The 18,681-nt window shown below is 36.9% G+C and overlaps 1 protein-coding gene across 4 annotated transcripts in view; it reads right to left on the bottom strand.

The window, feature by feature from the left end:
• MYO5A (myosin VA) overlaps positions 1-18,681 on the bottom strand; it is a 207,184-nt gene that overhangs the window by 164,289 nt on the left and 24,214 nt on the right. The window lies entirely within an intron of this gene.

The following is an 18,681-nucleotide window of genomic DNA, read 5'->3' as shown; positions in this document are numbered from 1 at the left end:
TCTTTTTCTTTTTAGATTTATTAAGTAACCTTTTATATGGATATTAACTATGCATGTTTCTTCTATACTAATATAATTTTACTCATCATAGCCAGGAAGAGGAGTAAGTTTTAGGTGAGCTATTAAAAACAAAACAACACACAATAAAACACCTAAAACATTAACAATATGGAAAGCATTTCCAAGGAATATGGAGATTCCTTGGAAATTTAGCAATGGAACCACCATTTGACCCAGCTATCCCTCGGTCTATACCCCAAAGACTTGAAAACAGCATACTACAGGGACACAGCCACATCAATGTTTATAGCAGCACAATTCACAACAGCTAAACTGTGGAGCCAACCTAGATGCCCTTCAGTGGATAAATGGATAAAAAAATATATGGCACATATATACACAATGGAATTTTACTCATCATTAAAAGAGAATAAAATCATGACATTTGCAGGTAAGTGGATGGAGGTGGAGAAGATAAAGCTAAGTGAAGCTAGCCAATCCCCAAAAAACAAATACCAAATGTTTTCTCTGATATAAGGAGGCTGACTCATAGTGGGGTAGGGAGGGGAAGGATGGGAGGAACAGATGAAATCTAGATGGGGTGAAGGGGTGGGAGGAAAAGGGAGGGGATAGGGGATTAGCAAGGATGGTGGAATGTGATGGACATCATTATCCAAAGTACATGAATAAAGACACAAATTGGTGTCAACATAATTTATATACAAGCAGAGATATGAAAAATTGTGCTGTGTATGTGTAATAAGGATTGTAATGCATTCCCCTGTCATTTATTTTTTTAAAAAATCAATTTAAAAAAGAGAAATGGAGACCCATTCAAATGGCCAAGCATGTACACCTGACCATCAGAATGCCACTGGAGTCATCCGATGCTTGCAATTGAGGTTTTGTGGAAGACTCCTCACAGAGATACACCCACCCCTTAGTCAAGTTTAGAATGGGAACATAAGGGTTGTAGGCTTTCCTAAGAAAGTAATAAATTAGTACTTGTGTTATATATGAATGATTCTTAAATATTCTTTTCAGATATGAGTTGTTTACTCAATATTTTAAATTCAGAAGATCTCAGAGGAGAAATAAGTAATCAATATTAAGAAATAAGTAATAGGGGAAAAGGGTACACTTGTATATTGCTGGTGGGACTGCAAATTGGTGCAGCCAATTTGGAAAGCAGTATGGAGATTCCTGGGAAAGCTGGGAATGGAACCACCATTTGACCCAGCTATTGCCCTTCTTGGACTATTCCCTGAAGACCTTAAAAGAGCGTACTATAGGGATACTGCTACATCGATGTTCATAGCAACACAATTCACAATAGCTAGACTGTGGAACCAACCTAGATGCCCTTCAATAGATGAATGGATTTTAAAAATATGGCATTTATACACAATGGAGTATTACTCAGCACTAAAAAATGACAAAATCATGGCATTTGCAGGGAAATGGATGGCATTAGAGCAGATTATGCTAAGTGAAGCTAGCCAATCCCTAAAAAACAAATGCCAAATGTCTTCTTTGATATAAGGAGAGCAACTAAGAACAGAGCAGAGAAGAAGAGCATGAGAAAAAGATTAACACTAAACAGGGACAAGAGGTGGGAGGGAAAGGGAGAGAGAAGGGAAATTGCATGGAAATGGAAGGAGACCCTCATTGTCATACAAAATTACATATAAGAGGATGTGAGGGGAAAGGAAAAACCAAACAAAACAAGGGAGAGAAATGAATCACAGTAGATGGGGTAGAGAGAGAAGATGGGAGGGTAGGGTAGGGGAGGGGGGATACTAGAGGATAGGAAAGGTAGCAGAATACAACAGTCACTAGTATGGCAATATGTAAAAAACGTGGATGTGTAACCGATGTGTGACACTGCAATCTGTATACGGGGTAAAAATGGGAGTTCATAACCCACTTAAATCTAAAGTATGAAATATGATATGTCAAGAGCTTTGTAATGTTTTGAACAACCAATAATAAAAAAGAAATAAGTAATATAATATTAAGAAATAAGTAATTAGTAGAAATAAGTAATAAATATGATATAAAACTATTTACCTGGGAATCTATGGACCAGTGTGCTAACATCAATTTTATACTATGACTTTTCCTGGTTTCAGTTTTCAGTATCCTTGGTCAATTGAAGAAACCAGCTTACTTGTATGGCAATAGCTCCTGACTCACCTCACTACCCATACTTTCCATTTACCAAACTGCTTTACACCAAACAGCCTATCTACTGACAGCCCTCCCACTTTGAGTTATAGCAGTATTAAATAATTAGGCAATATAAATTAAGAAGAAAACTTTATAATCTGGATGAGATTTAATCATCTTTCATTTTAACAATCATATATTTGTGAATTTTTAACTTCTAAACAGTACTTCTACAGCAAAAAGTCCCCCACTTATTGCACTTTATTAAATTCTCCAGAGGGTGAAAAAGAAAGAATAATGGAATAGGTGATGCTCTTATTATATAGTATCACCATGATTCAAAGGGAAGAGACATAATAAAAAAAAAAGAAAATAAACATTTTTATAATTTTTCCTGTGAGTTCTTATTCTAAGCATTTTATAAGAATATGTAGCTAGGGCTGGGGTTGTGGGGTTGTGGTACAGCACTTGCCTAGCATGTGTGAGGCACTAGGTTTGATTCTCAGCATCACATGTAAATAACTGAATAAATATAGTAAAGGTTCATCAAAAAGTTAAAAAAAATTTTTAAAGAATATGTAGCTAATGTCTATTAAATAATTAGTTATTGAAAAATCACATTTTTTTTCCTGATACTGGGGATCAAACCCAGGACCTCGTGCATGCTAGACTAGTGCTCTACCAGCAAGCTATATCCCTAACCCTGGAAATAATATTCTAATGTAAAGGGCTATAGAGAAGTTCAATTTTTCCCAAAAGAGCAATACATAATCAGGATTTGGAATCCTGAGGCAAAAACCGCATTATTGATTAGAGATAAAAATCAAAGAAATAGCATATAATAAATATATAAACAAAACACATTTCAAATATAAAAATTAGGCTATTGATCCTAACCCTAGGATTTAAAACTGTTAATTGATTAAGTACTCTACTATAAAGTACTAGAAAAGTATACTCCACCATCAAACATATTTGATAAGAAATACATAAATTTACTTTAAATATATAAGTGGAATGATAAAATACTTCAGGAAGAAAAGGCTGGGAAAGGGAGTAGATGAAACAAGAGATGGAGAAGGCTATTTGTTGAAGCTGTGTGCTGGGGTTTGTTTTTACTATGTGTATGTTTGAAAACTTTTCATAATAAAAAGTTTAAGAACCTAAAATAAAAAGTATAAACAACTAATACTTAATAACTGGGAACAGGTACTTAGCAATTCCTCTTACTTTCTTAAAATTTAAACTCTTTGGGGAAAAATAAACTAGATCAGTAACAACTGCCCACGGGAGGAGACATTAAGGCAAGATTTCCATTGCAAGCAGTTGTCAATAGCACAACGGACTTCAGAGCCCTCTGTTCTCTTCTAGACAGTGCACAGATATATCATTAAATCAGAGTGTAAAAGAGCAGAGAATAAAGATAGATTCCTACCTTAAATCTCATGGAAAAAGTAACTCAAGCAGGATCAAAAATATAAATGTAAGAGCTAAAACTATAAGATTGTTAGAAGAAAACTTAGGGGGAGAGCTTCATGACTGAATTTGGCAATGATATCTTAGTTGCAACACCAAAAGTATAGGCAAAAACAACAACAAAAATATACATGAATTGGACCACATCACAATTAAAAATCTGTATGCATCAAAGGACACGATCAACAGAATGAAAAGGCAATCCACAGAATGGGAAGAACTATCATATATTTGATAAGGGGTTACTATTCAGAATAAAGAATTCCTACAACAAGAAGAATAAAAATAAGTAACTTAATTTTAAAATGCAAAACATTAGAGTAGACATTCTCTCAAAATGATATACAAATCAAAATCACAATGAGATATCATTTCAAATTCATTAGGATGCCTGCCATTGTAAGTGAGGGCAGAAAATAACAAATGTTGGAGAGGATATGAATAAATTGGAACTCTTGTGTGATGTTGGTGAAAATGTACAATGATATACCTATTGTGGATAACAGTATGATGGTTCCTCAAAAAAATGAAACAGCCAGGCATAGTGGTGCTTGCCTATAATCCCAGCAACTCAGAAGACTAAGGCAAGAGGATCACAAGTTTAAAATCAGCCTAGACAATTTAGCAAGGCCCTAAGCAACTTAGTGAGAACCTGACTCAAGATAAAAAATAAAAGGGATGGAGATGTGGCTCAGTGCTTATGCACCCCTGGGTTTAATCTCTGGTACCAAACAAACAAATGAAACAATTACCATGTGACCCAGCAATTTGGAGTACATACCCAAAAGAATTGAAAAGTAGGGTCTCAAAAAGATATCTGTACATCCATGTTCATAGAAACTATTCACAACAGCCAAAGGACGGAAGCAACCCATATGTTTATCAATGAATTAATGAATAATCAAAATGTGATATATTCATAGACTGGAATACTTTTCAACATTGAAAAGGAAGGAGCTGGGAGCAGTAATGCACACCTGTAATCCCAGCGGATTGGAAGCCTGAGGCAGGAAGATTGAGAGTTCAAAGTCAGCCTCAGCAACTTAGTGAGGCCCTAAGCAACTTAACAAGACCTTCTCTCTAAATAAAATATTTTTTAAAAGGCCAGGGGAAATGGCTCAGTGGTGAGCAACCCTGGGTTCAATCCCCAGTAGCAAAAGGGAGGGGGAGAGAAGGAAGGAAATTTGGATACATGATACAACTCTGATAAACCTTGAGGACATTATTCTTAGTGATAAAAGCCAATCACAGGAAGACAAATACTATATGATTCCACTTTACCCTAGATAGAGTAGGAAGACTCAGAAGCAGAAAGAAAAGTGGTTGTTGGGATCTAAAATGAGGGGGATAGGGAATTAGAGTTTTAGTTTTTCAAGATGAAGAGAATTCAGGAGATTGGTTATACCACACTACAAACGTAGTTAACACTACTGAACTGTACATTCAAAAGTGTTAAGTTTGTAAATTTTATGTGATTTTACCACAATTAAAAATATAAATGTTTAAAGTATACATGAATATTCTAAATGTTTATTAAATGACCAACCACCACCTATTTCAAAAAAGTATATCTATATTGATACCTATGGTAACTGTATTCACTGTTTTTTAAATAAAGAAAATTTTGTTTTAATTTTTTATTAGAGCTTCTTAATTATACATAGTAGTTAGGTTCATTCCAAAAACTCATACAGGCATGAAAATTTATTTCAGTTCATGGTTCCCCTTTTCCCTCTTCCCTCCCCTCTCCCATTTTCCTTCCTGTACTCTATTAGACTTCCTATTGCTCATTTATAAATTTGTATTAGACTCACATGTTTTTTCAAATTTTAATTTATGTTTTACATAAGCTTTATTATTATTATTATTATTTGCATTACAATTCTTTATGTTATCCTATCCTCCCCTCCCCCTTTCCTTTATTTTATTCTGGCCTCCACATATAAGAAAAAACATTTGACCTTTGAGTTTCTGAGTTTGGCTAATTTCACTTAGCATGATACTTTCCATTTACATCTATTTTAGCAATAAATGCCATAATTTTATTCATTTTATGGCTAAGTAGAACTACTCCATTGTACATATATACCACAATTTCTCTAATCTATTCATCTATTGATGGGCATCTGGGTTGATTCTGTAGTTTAGCTATTGTGAATTGTGCTATTATCAATATTGATGTGGCAGTGTTGCTGTGGTGTATTGATTTTAGATCTTTTGGGAAAACACCAAGCAGTGGAATAGCTGGTTCTTGTGGTGGTTTCATCCCTAGTTTTTTGAGGAATTTCTATACTGCTTTACAGAATGAATATCCTAGTCTGCAGTCGTACCAACAATGTACAAAAGTACACCTTTCTCCCTACAACCTCTCCAGCATTAACTGTTGCTTGTATTCTTGATTGCTACCATTCTGACCAGTGAGATGAAAGTTTTAATTTGTATCTTCCTGATTGTTACAGATGTTGAACATTTTTTCGTGTATTCATTGGCTTTTATTTGTGTGTGTGTGTGGTGCTGGGAAATTAAACCCAGGGCCTTGTGCATGTGAGGCGAGCACTCTACCAACTGAGCTATATCCCCAGCCCCTCATTGGCTATTTATGTTTCTTATCTTGAGAAGTTTCTGTTTAGTTCCTTTGGCCATTTATTGATTGGGTGGTATTTGTTTGTTTGATGTTTAATTTTTTGAGTTCTTTGTATATTCTGGATATTAATCCCCTCTTGGAGAAATAGTTGGCAAAGATTTTCTCCTATTCTATAGGCTCTCTCTTCAAGCTCCTCTTTCCTTTGCTGTGCAGAAGCTTTAGTTTGATAGCATTCCACCTAGCAATTTTGGTTTTATTTCTTGCACTTTAGGGGATCTTGTGAAGGAAGTTGGTGCCAGAATCTATGTGATGGGAGTATTGACCCTATGTTTTACTCCATCAGTTGTAAAGTTTCTGGTTTAATTCCTAAGTCTTGGTTCCATTTCAATTTGAGTTTTTGAGTAGGGTAAGAGGGGTCTACTGTCATTTTTCTACATATGGTATCCAGTTTTCCCAGCATCATTTGTTAAAAAGGCTGTCTTTTCTCCAAGATATATTTTTGGCACTTCGGTCAAATATTAGATAGCTATAGGTATACAAGTTTTTTTCTGTGTCTTCTATTCTATTTCATTGGTCTTCATGTCTGTTTTGATGCCAATATCATGCTGTTTCTGTTACTACAGCTCTATAGTATAATTTCAGATCAGATATTGTAATGCCTCCTGCTTTGCTTTTCTTACTTAGTATTGCTTGGCTATTCTGGGTCTCTTACTCTTCCAAATAAATTTAAGAATTTTTTTTTCTACTTCTGTGAAAAATGTCATTGCTTTTCTTGTTTTTTGTTTGTTTTGTTTGTTTGTTTGTTTTGTTTTTTGTGTTTTTTTTTCTTTCTTTTTAGTACTAGGGATTGAACCCAAGGGTGCTCAACCATTGAGCTACATCACCAGCCCTTTTTTAGATTTTATTGAGAGACAGGATCTCACTGAGTTGCTTAGGGCTAAGTTGCTGAGGCTAGTTTTTGAACTTGTGATCCTCTTGCCTCAGCCTCCCAAACTGCTGGGATTACAGGTGTGCGCCACCATGCCTGGCATGTCATTGGTATTTTGATGGGGACTGCACTGAATCTGTATATTGCTTTTGGTAGTATGGCCATTTTGACAATATTAATTCTGCCCATCTAAAAACATGGGATGTCTTTCCATCTTCTAAGGTTTCTTCAATTTCTTTCTTCAGTGTTCTATAATTTTCATTGTAGAGTTCTTTTACCTCCTTGGTTAGATTACACCCAAGTATTTGATTTTTTATTTTTTTTAGATTATTGTGAATGAGATGAATTTTTTTTCCTCAGCTGAATCACTGTTGGAGTACAGGAAAGCTATTGATTTATGGGTGCTGATCTTGGATATTGCTGCTTTGTTAAACAAATTTAAAAGCCCTAGAAGTCTTCTGGTGGAGTTTTTTGGGTCTTCTATATATAGATGCACACCAATGGCAAACAGAAATCGTTTTTTTTTTTTTTTTTTTTTAGTGAGAGAGAGAGGGGGGAGAGAGAGAGAGAGAGAGAGAGAGAGAGAGAGAGAGAGAGAGAAAGAATTTTAATGTTTATTTTTAGATTTTGGCGGACACAACATCTTTGTTGGTATGTGGTACTGAGGATGGAACCAGGCCGCATGCATGCCAGGCGAGCGCTCTACCACTTGAGCCACATCTCCAGCCCCAGAAAAAGGTAAAATTTCTAAGCTGATTCTAAGCTGCAAAAGCCTGAATTAAAATGTAAAAGACTGGGCATTGTAAAGCTTCTAAATTGCAAAGCCTGGATTAAAATGTAAAAGACCAGGCATTGTAAAGTTTCTAAGCTGCAAAGCTTGAATTAAAATGTAAAAGACTAGGTATTGTTAAGTTCCTCTGCTACACCCAGAACCTGAAATTCCTGAGATAGTTAAAACAACACCCTACTAGCCATTTAGCCTAGGGCCCTTTGCAGTTTGTCACAGGGCCCAAACCAATCAGCTTAGCAGTGACCAATCACCCCCGCCCAACCTGTTCCCGCCAATGAATGTGCTAATCATGTCTCAGAGTTGTTGTTCAATTTTCCCTGCGCCTCATGATGATTTGTTCTGATGTGTGCAACCCCCCCCCCCCCCGCCCTCCCCAAAAAGTGTACTTAAGCTCTGCTTGACCTCTGTTCTGGGCTCTGGGCTGCTCTCCCTTCCTGAGTGAGCCTTGAGCCTCAGCGCGCTGAATTAGGATCCTCTTCAATAAACTCCCTCCTGCTCATTGCATGAAGCTGGTCACTTGTGGTCTCTTTCTCCAACGATTCGCCGGACCCTTACAGTTTGACTACTTGTTTTCCTACTAACACTTTAGACTTTTGTTGTTGGGTTATTCCTATAAAGTTAAGAGGAATTGATAACTCAAAAACAACAAAAAAGACAACATAAAAGTAGAAGGGGTGCTATTAGGAAAAAACACCTTCCTGGGAAGGGGAAGAAAGAGAAACACAGAGAAGGTGGATATGATCAAAGTATATTATTTGCATGTATGAAATTGTCACAATGAAAATCATTTAAAAAAATTTTTTTAGTTGTCGATGGACCTTTGTTTTATTCATTTATATGTGGTGCTGAGAATCAAACCCAGTGTCTCACACACGGTAGGCAAGCACTCTGCCACTGAGCCATAACCCCAACCTGAAACTCATTATTTTGTACAAAGAAGATGTACTATTAAGCTGGGTGTGGTGGCGCATGTTTATAATCTCAGTGACTTGGGAGGCTGAAGCAGGAGAATCACAAGTTCAAGATCAGCCTCAGGAATTTATTAAGTCCCTGTCTCAAAATAAAAAAAAAAAAAAAAAAAGAAAGGGGATAGGGATATAGCTCAGTGGTAGAGTACCCCTGAGTTTAACCCTCAGTACAAAAAACAAAAAAAAAAAAAGCAAAAAAACTCACTAATAATAATTATTTACAAAGAACATTGATTTTGTTGTATAACAAATTAATATATGTTGGCATATATATGCAGTTTTTAGTAGGGTTCTGATGTTTCCTGGTTTAAGTTTTTAGGATTTAACAAAAAATAACTGGACTGAAAAGAGGGAATTTGGGAGCTGGGGTTGTGGCTCAGAGGTAGAGCACTCGCACCACATAAAAATAAATAAAGATACGGTGTCCACCTACAACTAAAAAATAAATATTAAAAAAAGAAAAAAAAAAAGGGAATTTGATCACCATGGCACAGTTCCAACCCCCGATAACTAAAGTTAGTTTTTGCTCAGAGAACTCTGCCAGGATAAGTACATGAAAGGCAGGTAATGAACACTAAGCCACGTACTTTTCACTGGAATCTCTTAAGAAGGATAAGTCATACTCCCAGTGTCAGAGTCTCATGCTAATGAAACAAAGATATTAACTGTTAGAGCCCTTCTATTCAAGTATCTCAATATGTTTGGCAAATATTAATCAAATGAAAACTAAGGCATATCCTCAGGATATAAGGCAGCACTGAACTTTCAAAATCTCAAACAAAAAGTCACAATACCAATTCACAGAGGAAGACAGTAAACTATTCCATAGCAGTATAGTAAACAAAAAAGAGTGTGGGACACACTGCAGGAAAAAATGACTCAGGTTCTTCAGTAAAATAAATTCAAGAAAAAAAAAGGGGGGAAGATAGGGAACCTATAGTGATAACTTAAGAAAGTATCAACCAGTTGCAATATCTGAATCTTGATTCAAATGAAATTTAAGAAAGATTATGACACTCATGAGGCAACTGGAAATGCAAATGCTGATTTGATATTTGATGATATGAAGGAAGTATTATGAATATTTTTAGATGTGATAATAGTATTATGGAGATGTGGGTGGATGGATGGATGGATAAATAAATAGTTTTTAAGTGTTTATGTAAGAGATATTCTGCCAACAATTCCTAATATTACTCCCAGATATAGGGATTTGGAAGGAGGGCTCACATAACTCTGCATACAGCTGTACATGTTCATGGCTATGAGCAGCCAAAAGGTAACAAAGCAAAAATCAGCAAAGGGAAAACAGAGTATAGTAAAGTTGAGAGGAAACCAGGTGCCAGCTTTCAAGAGTCTTCTCACAGTGCAGTCACTGGGATGGGCCTAATTTTCCAAGCAACAAGTTGAGACAGTGCTTCTACATACTCAATGCCCAAAGTTTTTATTGGAGCCTGGTTACATAGTCATATTATCTAGCACACTCCAAGATTCCAGCCTCTTAGAAGGAAAGCAGACGTTCATCATAAAACAACATGGTTTGTACACAAAGCTTAGGCATAGTGAGCCACTACCAGTTAGGGTGGTAAGAATCTTCTCCAAATCCATGTTTCCTGATGCCAGCAACCTTGTAAACAGGCCTTTCAGAAAACTGCAGACAGGCCTGCTATGTTAACCTTTTTTCTGTACAGATACTGATAGACCCATCCTGATCTTTTCTTAAAATTGGGAGTCATCTCGCCACAAAGCCATGAAAAGATAATTTTGGCTTTACTATAAATTACTGCAAATTCTGAACCTGCTTGGAATGCCTGCCCGTGCCTTGAACTCACCCATGCCTGGCTCTCTGACCAGATAGCAACCCTCTCTGAAACTTTAGTGACACCTCATAAATATTGGCCTTCCCTGGCCAGATAACGACCCTCTCTGAGGCTCTAATGGTCCTCATAAATTCTGATGTTGGGGCCAGCAAAAAATGTAAACTACCATTAGTGTGATGCTTGTCAGAGTTCTGTTATCTGTAACCCCCCTTTGTGTAACTTTCTGGGCTATAAAGCTGGGCTGCAGGGAAGCTGCTGCTGCTGTCTTGTTTCCCATGGTTTTGAGTGGGAGAGGCAGCCCGGCCGGTCGACATAATAAACTTGCTTTAATTTGATTTTAATTGGAGTCAGTGGTCTTTTCTTGTGTCCTGGTCTAACAATAGATACTGAAATAATTGGAATGAAATGACAGTATGTCTGATATTTGTCTCAAAATAATTGGAAAAGAAAAAGCAGGTAAGGGTGCAGGTGACATAAGTTGGCCATGAGTTGATGATGTTAAACCTGGGGACACAGGTATGTGGGAACTGACTATACTGCTCTTTCTACTTTTGAAGCCAGATTTAAAGATAGGTAGTTATTGTAGTTAGGTAAATCAGGTCTAATATCAAGTAAGATAAAGAAAATGGAGAACAACACCTGGGGAAATTGAAATGTTAATGTCCCCAAGGCCCAGAACCCATCCTAAGGAATTGTTAATGAAGTAGCTCCCAGCAAACAGGGAGGTGCTAACCAAACCACCCCAGGCCCTTCCTGTCCAGTTTACTCCTCCTAACCTGTCAGTCCACCTATCTCCCACCTTTTGGCCTTCCCACCTGCATTCTATCACTGCAGGATACAGGGAAACAAAGGACAGGAATGTGGGAGGACTCAAAGAAGACCTTAGCATAAAAAAGGGCAGACCTCCCCCTTGGATGGATTCTGCCTTTCCGGCCCCTTCTTCCTCAGGGAGGAAGTGTTTTCTGCCATCCTTTAATAAAGCCTTCCACTTTCCTCAGTGTGCTTGACTTGTCACTGGTAAACAGTGGTAACACTTTCATATATATTTTAGATTTTTTCACAATAAAAATTTTTATTTATTTTTAATCACCAGAAAAGACTCAGATCTAGTGCTTGAACTGTAAGTCAACAGGGCCTCTACACTGAGTGTGGATGAGAATAAGAGCTAATGAAACCCTTGTGCTGCCATCATGGTCTGCAGGAAGAAATATTGTGTCAGGCCATATGTAACATGTTCTGGAAGAAAGAAATAGAAATGGTACTTTTTTCCAAGGCAAACTATATCTCAGAGCCAGAAGGTTTGAAGTAATTGTTGTAGCTATAGATTAAGTAAGCTGGCAAATCTTAAACAAACTATAGATTATAAATCAGATTGATATACTTAGAATCATTAATTGTTAAGTTATAAAATAAATATGTAGCACATTGTTAACAGAATGGAGAATGTTTCTTCCATTTAAAAACTGTCTTCTTTAGCACTAGTACATGCTCATATAATAATGTTATACTCTGAAAGACACTGGCCTCAGCATGATAATGTAAATTTCTAAGCTGTTTCTAAGCCACAAAGCCTGAATTAAAATGTAAAAGACCAGGCATTGTAAAGTTTCCAAGCTGCAAATGTGAAAGACCAGGCATTGTAAAGTTTCTAAGCTACAAAGCCTGAATTAAAATGAAAAAGACTAGGTATTGTTAAGTTCCTCTGCTACACCCAGAACCTGAAATTCCTGAGATAGTTAAGACAAAGCCCTACTGGCCATTTAGCCTAGGGCCCTGTGCAGTTTGTCACAGGGCTGGAACCAATCAGTTTGAATGTGTACCCGCTTAGGAGTGACCAATCACCCCCACCCAACCTGTTCCCGCCAATGAATGTGCTAATCATGTCTCAGAGTTGTTGTTCAATTTTCCCACGCCTCATGATGATTTGTTCTGATGTATGCAAAGCCCCCCCCCCTCCCCAAAAAGTGTACTTAAGCTCTGCTTGACCTCTGTTCTGGGCTCTGGGCTGCTCTCCCTTCTTGAGTGAGCAGGGAGCCCCAGCAAGCTGGAATGGATCCCCAATAAATCCCCTTCTGCAATTGCATGAAGCCAGTCTCTTGTGTGGTCTCTCCCTCCAATGCTTGCTGGACCCTTACAATAAAAGCATTGACAAGTTCCAAACACCAGATACTATGTGTTAGGTCCCTGATGGTGACTTGGTGGCAACTTAGAACAAAGCAGCCCAAGCAGGAAAAGAACATCAATCAGATGAGGGGGAAATGCCTGTCAATCAGCCAGATCTCCTGATTAACACCTGTCAATCAGCAGGATCCTCTGGCCAATCCTGGAGATCAGCCAACTACCTTGACCAATTCCAAGGGGGCAAGGGTTCCTAGAAACACCTTTTCCTATCCCAAGCCCTTCTCTTCCTGCTGTAAGCCCCATAAAAGTCCAATCTGGTCGAGATTCCACGTGGTTTCTCCTCAGACCCTTCCCCTGTCCCCTCTATGGGTCTGATGGAGTTCCGCCCTGGAACTGTTCAGCGGCCCTTTTAAATCTGCCTCCTTTGGTCGCGCCTGATCTGACTCTAAGCATTCTGAGTCATGGCTACAGTCTCCACTGACACCATTAAATATGGTTTACTTGATGAGGTATGTAGGAGAACTGAAGGAAGAGAGGAAAATATGAGCAAAAACATACTCTTTCCTCTGAGACAACAATTAATCTGTATTGAATAAAAAATTATTTTAGATACAAATATAAGGCAACCATATTTTAACTTGTATCATACAAGGGTAGAAAATACAATTAAAAGTCCAAAGGTGAACTACTAGTATAACAAGCCTCTGCCTGGCCCCTGGCTCAAATGTCCAAAAACATGACAGTTCCACCTCTAATAGACAAAAAGAATAAAGCACAGAGGACTAGACCCAGTCAGAAAAACAGACTCACACATCTTTCCTTGATTATGTGAAAAAAACATGTTTATCACTAATGGTCTCCAAGGATGACTCATCATTAATAAAAACATTTCCTATTAATAGGGATGACTTTTCACGAATTCATCCACACTCTCTCACCCAAAATGACCAAAATCATTAAATGAAATATCTGGACTAAGGATCAAAACAAAGCCTATAGATGTAAAAGGGGCCAGAGGTCTTGGTTCTATTCTAAAACCCACAGATCTTTCCTGAAACTGGAAATCATCTACTGGCATGGTGCAAACTTACTATAGTAGTCAGAGTTCCTTCAAGATAACATTCTGATTAAATAAAAAGTAGAATGATATTTCTTGTTATCTGCTATCTAGGTGCTTACGCCCAAGGCAATTAATAATTCTGCTGATTTTGCCTACCAAGGGAACCAACTACTGCAGGAACTTTATAATAAATATTAAAGGCCAACAATAACACAGTTCCCAGGTCTGCCAAAATCCAACTAGATAAATGAATTCCATTAAGCTATTTGTAAGTTCCAACATTAGCCAGTTATCAGTCATATTTGAGATATAGGTGTCAAAAACATATTCAACCCTGAAGTACTAAAAAAATTAAGTTGACTTAAAAGTGGTTAAAATTCAACTATCTAGGGGCTAGGGATACAGCTCAGAGTGAGAACATTTGTCTGGCATATGCAAGACCCTGGGTTTGATCCTCAGCACCACACACAAAACCTAGCACATTAACAAAGTATGGAGAATGTTTCTTCCATTTCAAAAATGTGTTCTTGCTGGATTCAGGAGGCTAAGGCAGTTCAAGTCCAGCCTGGGCAACTATTTGTCTCAAAACAAATAGTAAAAAGGGCTAGGGATGTAGCTCAGTGGTAGAACATTTCGCTAGCATGTGTGAGACCCTGGGTTCAATGGTCAGTTCCCAGCATTGCAAAAAAGAAAAAAAGGTGGGGTGGGAGGCTCTTTAGCACTACTACATGATCACACAATAATGTTATACTCTTTGAAACATCAGCTTCAGTATGACTAAAGCCTTTTTTTTTATTTAGCAAAATAAAATTTAACTATCTAGAATACAATTAAGGATAAAAATAAAACTTAAGTGTCCAGCAATGGATGAATAAGGAAAATGTGACATATACACATAATGATATATTATCCAGGCTTCAAAAGAAAGAAATCCTGTCATTTGAAAAATTATGGTGAAATCTCAATTAACCTGTTAGACATTAAGAGAAATAACCCATGCTCAAAAAGAAAATATCAGCTCAGTGGTTAAGTGCCCCTGGGTTCCATCCCCAGTTAAAAAAAAAAAAAAAAAGCAAAGAAAAAAAAGAAATGATAAGTATGTGGGGATAATTCTTATGTTAAACAGCTTAATTTAGCTATTACACAACGTATAAAAATACATACATCAAAACATAATGTACCCCATGAATACAGTGATCCTGCATTGTTAATGATACATTCTGAGAAATGCATTGTTAGGCAAGCTCATTATTGTGTGGGCATCATACAGCATACAGTTTGTACACAACCTGAATAGCACAGCTTACTATACATTGTAGACTAAAAGGCAGAGCAGAGCCTATTGGTTCTAAGGTACAACCCCCTGTATGACATGTTACATACTGACTCTCCCAGTCAATTGTAAAACAATACTGTTTGTGTATGTAAACATATCTTCACACTGAAAAGGTAGAGTAAAAATATGAGATAATAGGAAATTTTCAGCTCCATTATAATCGTATGAGACCACTGTTGTATATGTGGTCTGTCAGTGACCAAAATGTCATTACATAGCGCATGACTATACATATATTTTTAACTTGTCAATTAAAATATATTAACTACTTAATTAATAAAAGACTAAGAAGTGAAAATGGCCTCTGAGTGGTGAAAAGCACAAAGTTTTTTATGCACTAAAACTTTACTTGGGAAAGCATCCCTTGTTTTCATTTAAAAATTCTACTTCTTATTCTATAATTTTATTTTTTATACAGTTTTCAAGTTCATCCCAATTTAAAGACAAAAAAAAAAAAAAAAAGAAAACTAATGTCCTAGATAGCATTAACTAATTTGAGTTAGCTTATGCAGACATGAAAGATTGAGTATAAGGATATGGATCTCTTCATGAAGGCACAGAACAGAAATAGGTTCTTCACAACAGGACTGGAAGCAGGGCTTAGAAAGCTAATCCACCTCTGACAGTTTCTCATCTCTGCTCCTTATACATATCTGCATCCTCTGTTTTCTGGGCCACATGGCTAATGAAAGATGTTCCCATCACACTGCAGTGCTGTTGACCTTCAAGTTTATGGGCCTAATCACAGAGAGTAACTTCCTCCTCTGGGAAAGTCCCAGAAAACGAATACAGATCCATCCTGCCACTTGGGTTCAGCCACTTGTGGCTGAGGTAAGGAAGAGTGTCAAGATGACTGGGGATTAAAGAAGGTTTATTACAGTCTAGAAGACCCTCTAAAGAGTATCCACTGAAGAAGAGAATTTGTGAAAACAAAGGGAACAAAAAAGCCATATTAATACAGCAAAAAGTAAAGGTTTATTGCCTAATAATTAAGGACACACACAGGCCCTTCAAAAGTTTTCACCTGAGGTCATTTAGTATATAGGCAACTGTTCCTTAACATCTTTGTAGGCTACAAGGGCTCCAATGTACTACTGCACTATTAATGACACATTCCTCAGAAAAATTTAAATACTATTCAATATATAATTATAAGAGAACTCGACTTCATCAGTCAACTTCAAAAAGACATATGAAACTGCAGCTTAGGATGTAGATCAATGGTAGAGCATTTGCTTAGTAGGCATGAAGCCCTAGATTCAATCCCCATTAATGGGGGAGGGGTGCGGGGGGGGGGGAATGCGTAGACAAGGAAGGAAGATGTGAAACTAGAATAGCTCAGAGTGGTCCTGAGTTGGCATGAGAGAGAGTGTGCCTTTATACCCATGCATCAGCCAAACACTGGATATAGACTACCCTGGAATAGTGTGTGAGGGTGTGACCTTGGGTGAAACAGATTTTTTAAGCCAAGAAAATTCCCAATAACCTTGCAGCAGTTGGGAAGTTGTGATAAACAGATCTGGGCAGTGCAGCACAATATTTATAATACAGACCATTTCCAAAAATCTTCAGAAAGTGGTTTTTATTTTCTATTTTCATGTCTTCACAAAGATCTTCTGAGTTTTCCAAATAAAAGTAAATTATACCTTTTTTAAAAATGATTTTTTAAAAATTTTTTAGTTGTAGATGGACACAATACCTTTATTTTATTTTTATGTGATGCTGAGGATTGAACCCAGTGCCTCACATGTGCTAGGCAAGCGCTCCACCACTGAGCTAAAACCAGCCCCTACATATTATTTTTAATAGTACATTTTAGAAAGATTTATATCCAATATATTTCTAATGGAAGATAAAGAAATAGTGTTATGGTTTGGATGTGAGATGTCCTCCAAAAGCTCACATGTAAGATAATTCGAGAAGGTTCATAGGATTAATAATTGGGTTGTAAGAGTCTTAACCTAATCAGTGAATTAATGTCTTGATAGGGATTAACTAAGTGGTAACTGAAGTGACAGAGTATAGCTAGAGGAGGTGGGAATTGGGGTGTGGCTTGGGGGGTACATATTTTGCACCTGAAGAGTGGAGACTCTCTCTCTCTCTGCCTCCTAATAATGTGAGCTGCTTCCCTCTGCCACACTCTACCACCATTATATTTTGACTCATTTTGAGGCCCAAGGAATGGAGTCGGCCTTTTGTGGACTAAGACCTCTAAAACTGTGAGTCCCCAAATAAACTTTTCCTTCTCTACAGTTGTTCTGGTCGGGATCTTTTAGTCACAGCAGCCAAAAAGCTGATTAAAACAAATAGTTATTAGTATACAGAAAATTTAATTATGGAAAATTGTATGTATAGCTAAGTTTGCTTGTTTTTAAAACTCAAACAAATTCAAAATTATCTCCAAAACATTTTACTATAAAAAGTCAAGAATAGGGGTTGGGTACATAGCTTAGGGGTCAAGTGCCTGCCTTGCATGCACAAGGCCTTGGGTTCAATCTCCAGCAATTAAAAAAAAAAAAAAAAAAAAAGGTAAATGTCAACTTTTTTCATAAACAGATCATAAATGGAATACTAGTCAAAACTACTTTTTTACTTTATAAACCATATGGCCAACAAAAATATGAAATTTCTAAAAATACTAAGACAAAGTAGAACATTTTTAAAAGTAGAAAGTATTTCAGAGTTTAAATACACACTACAAACACATACACTGTATTACACATTTTGAAAATACAGGATATTTGAAAATAAAATTTTCATAAACTGTTAATTTCCCAGACAGATTCTTTCAAAAACTCGAAATAAAGTTTATATTAAAAATCATCTGAATAATTACCGCATCTAAATATAAGCTTAAACAGACACATATAAAATAGCCTAACTTCCAGTTCTAGAAGCAACTGAGTAACTTATATCAAACTAACATTCTCACTGAAAACTATAAAAGCTGGATACTATGCAAAAAGCCACAGATAACAGATATTGCAGAACAACCAAAAAAACCCATCATTAAGAGCCCAGATCTCCAAAACGAGAGAAATACACTGAGATGGGCCCTAAATTTGCTGCTATATTTTGTCTTCAGGTCATTTCCCCACTTACCTTACGGAATACAAAAGACTTTGGTGAAGACCACAAATCAAAACTCTAGCAGATTCAAGGGTCTGAAAAATCAAAATCTGGGGCTGGTATTGCAACTCAGTGGTAGAGTGCTCGACTAGCACATGTAAGTAAGGCACTGGGTTCAATCCTCAGCACCATATAAAAATAAATAAATTAAATAAAGTCATGGGTCCATCTACACCTAAAGAAAAATATTAAACAACAACAAAAAAATCTGGTTTCACCAGTAGCACTGAATTTCAAGACCAAAGAAGCCAAGATCTTAGAGGAGGCAGACCTAGTTGTCCACATTTTCCCCTTTAAGCG

Source organism: Spermophilus citellus, assembly GCF_964194105.1.
Source record: "Spermophilus citellus genome assembly, chromosome: 4".
In the NCBI taxonomy this organism is placed as follows: domain Eukaryota; kingdom Metazoa; phylum Chordata; class Mammalia; order Rodentia; family Sciuridae; genus Spermophilus; species Spermophilus citellus.
Note: the sequence above shows the minus strand (reverse complement) of the source record. Positions and strands in the feature narration are given on the sequence as shown.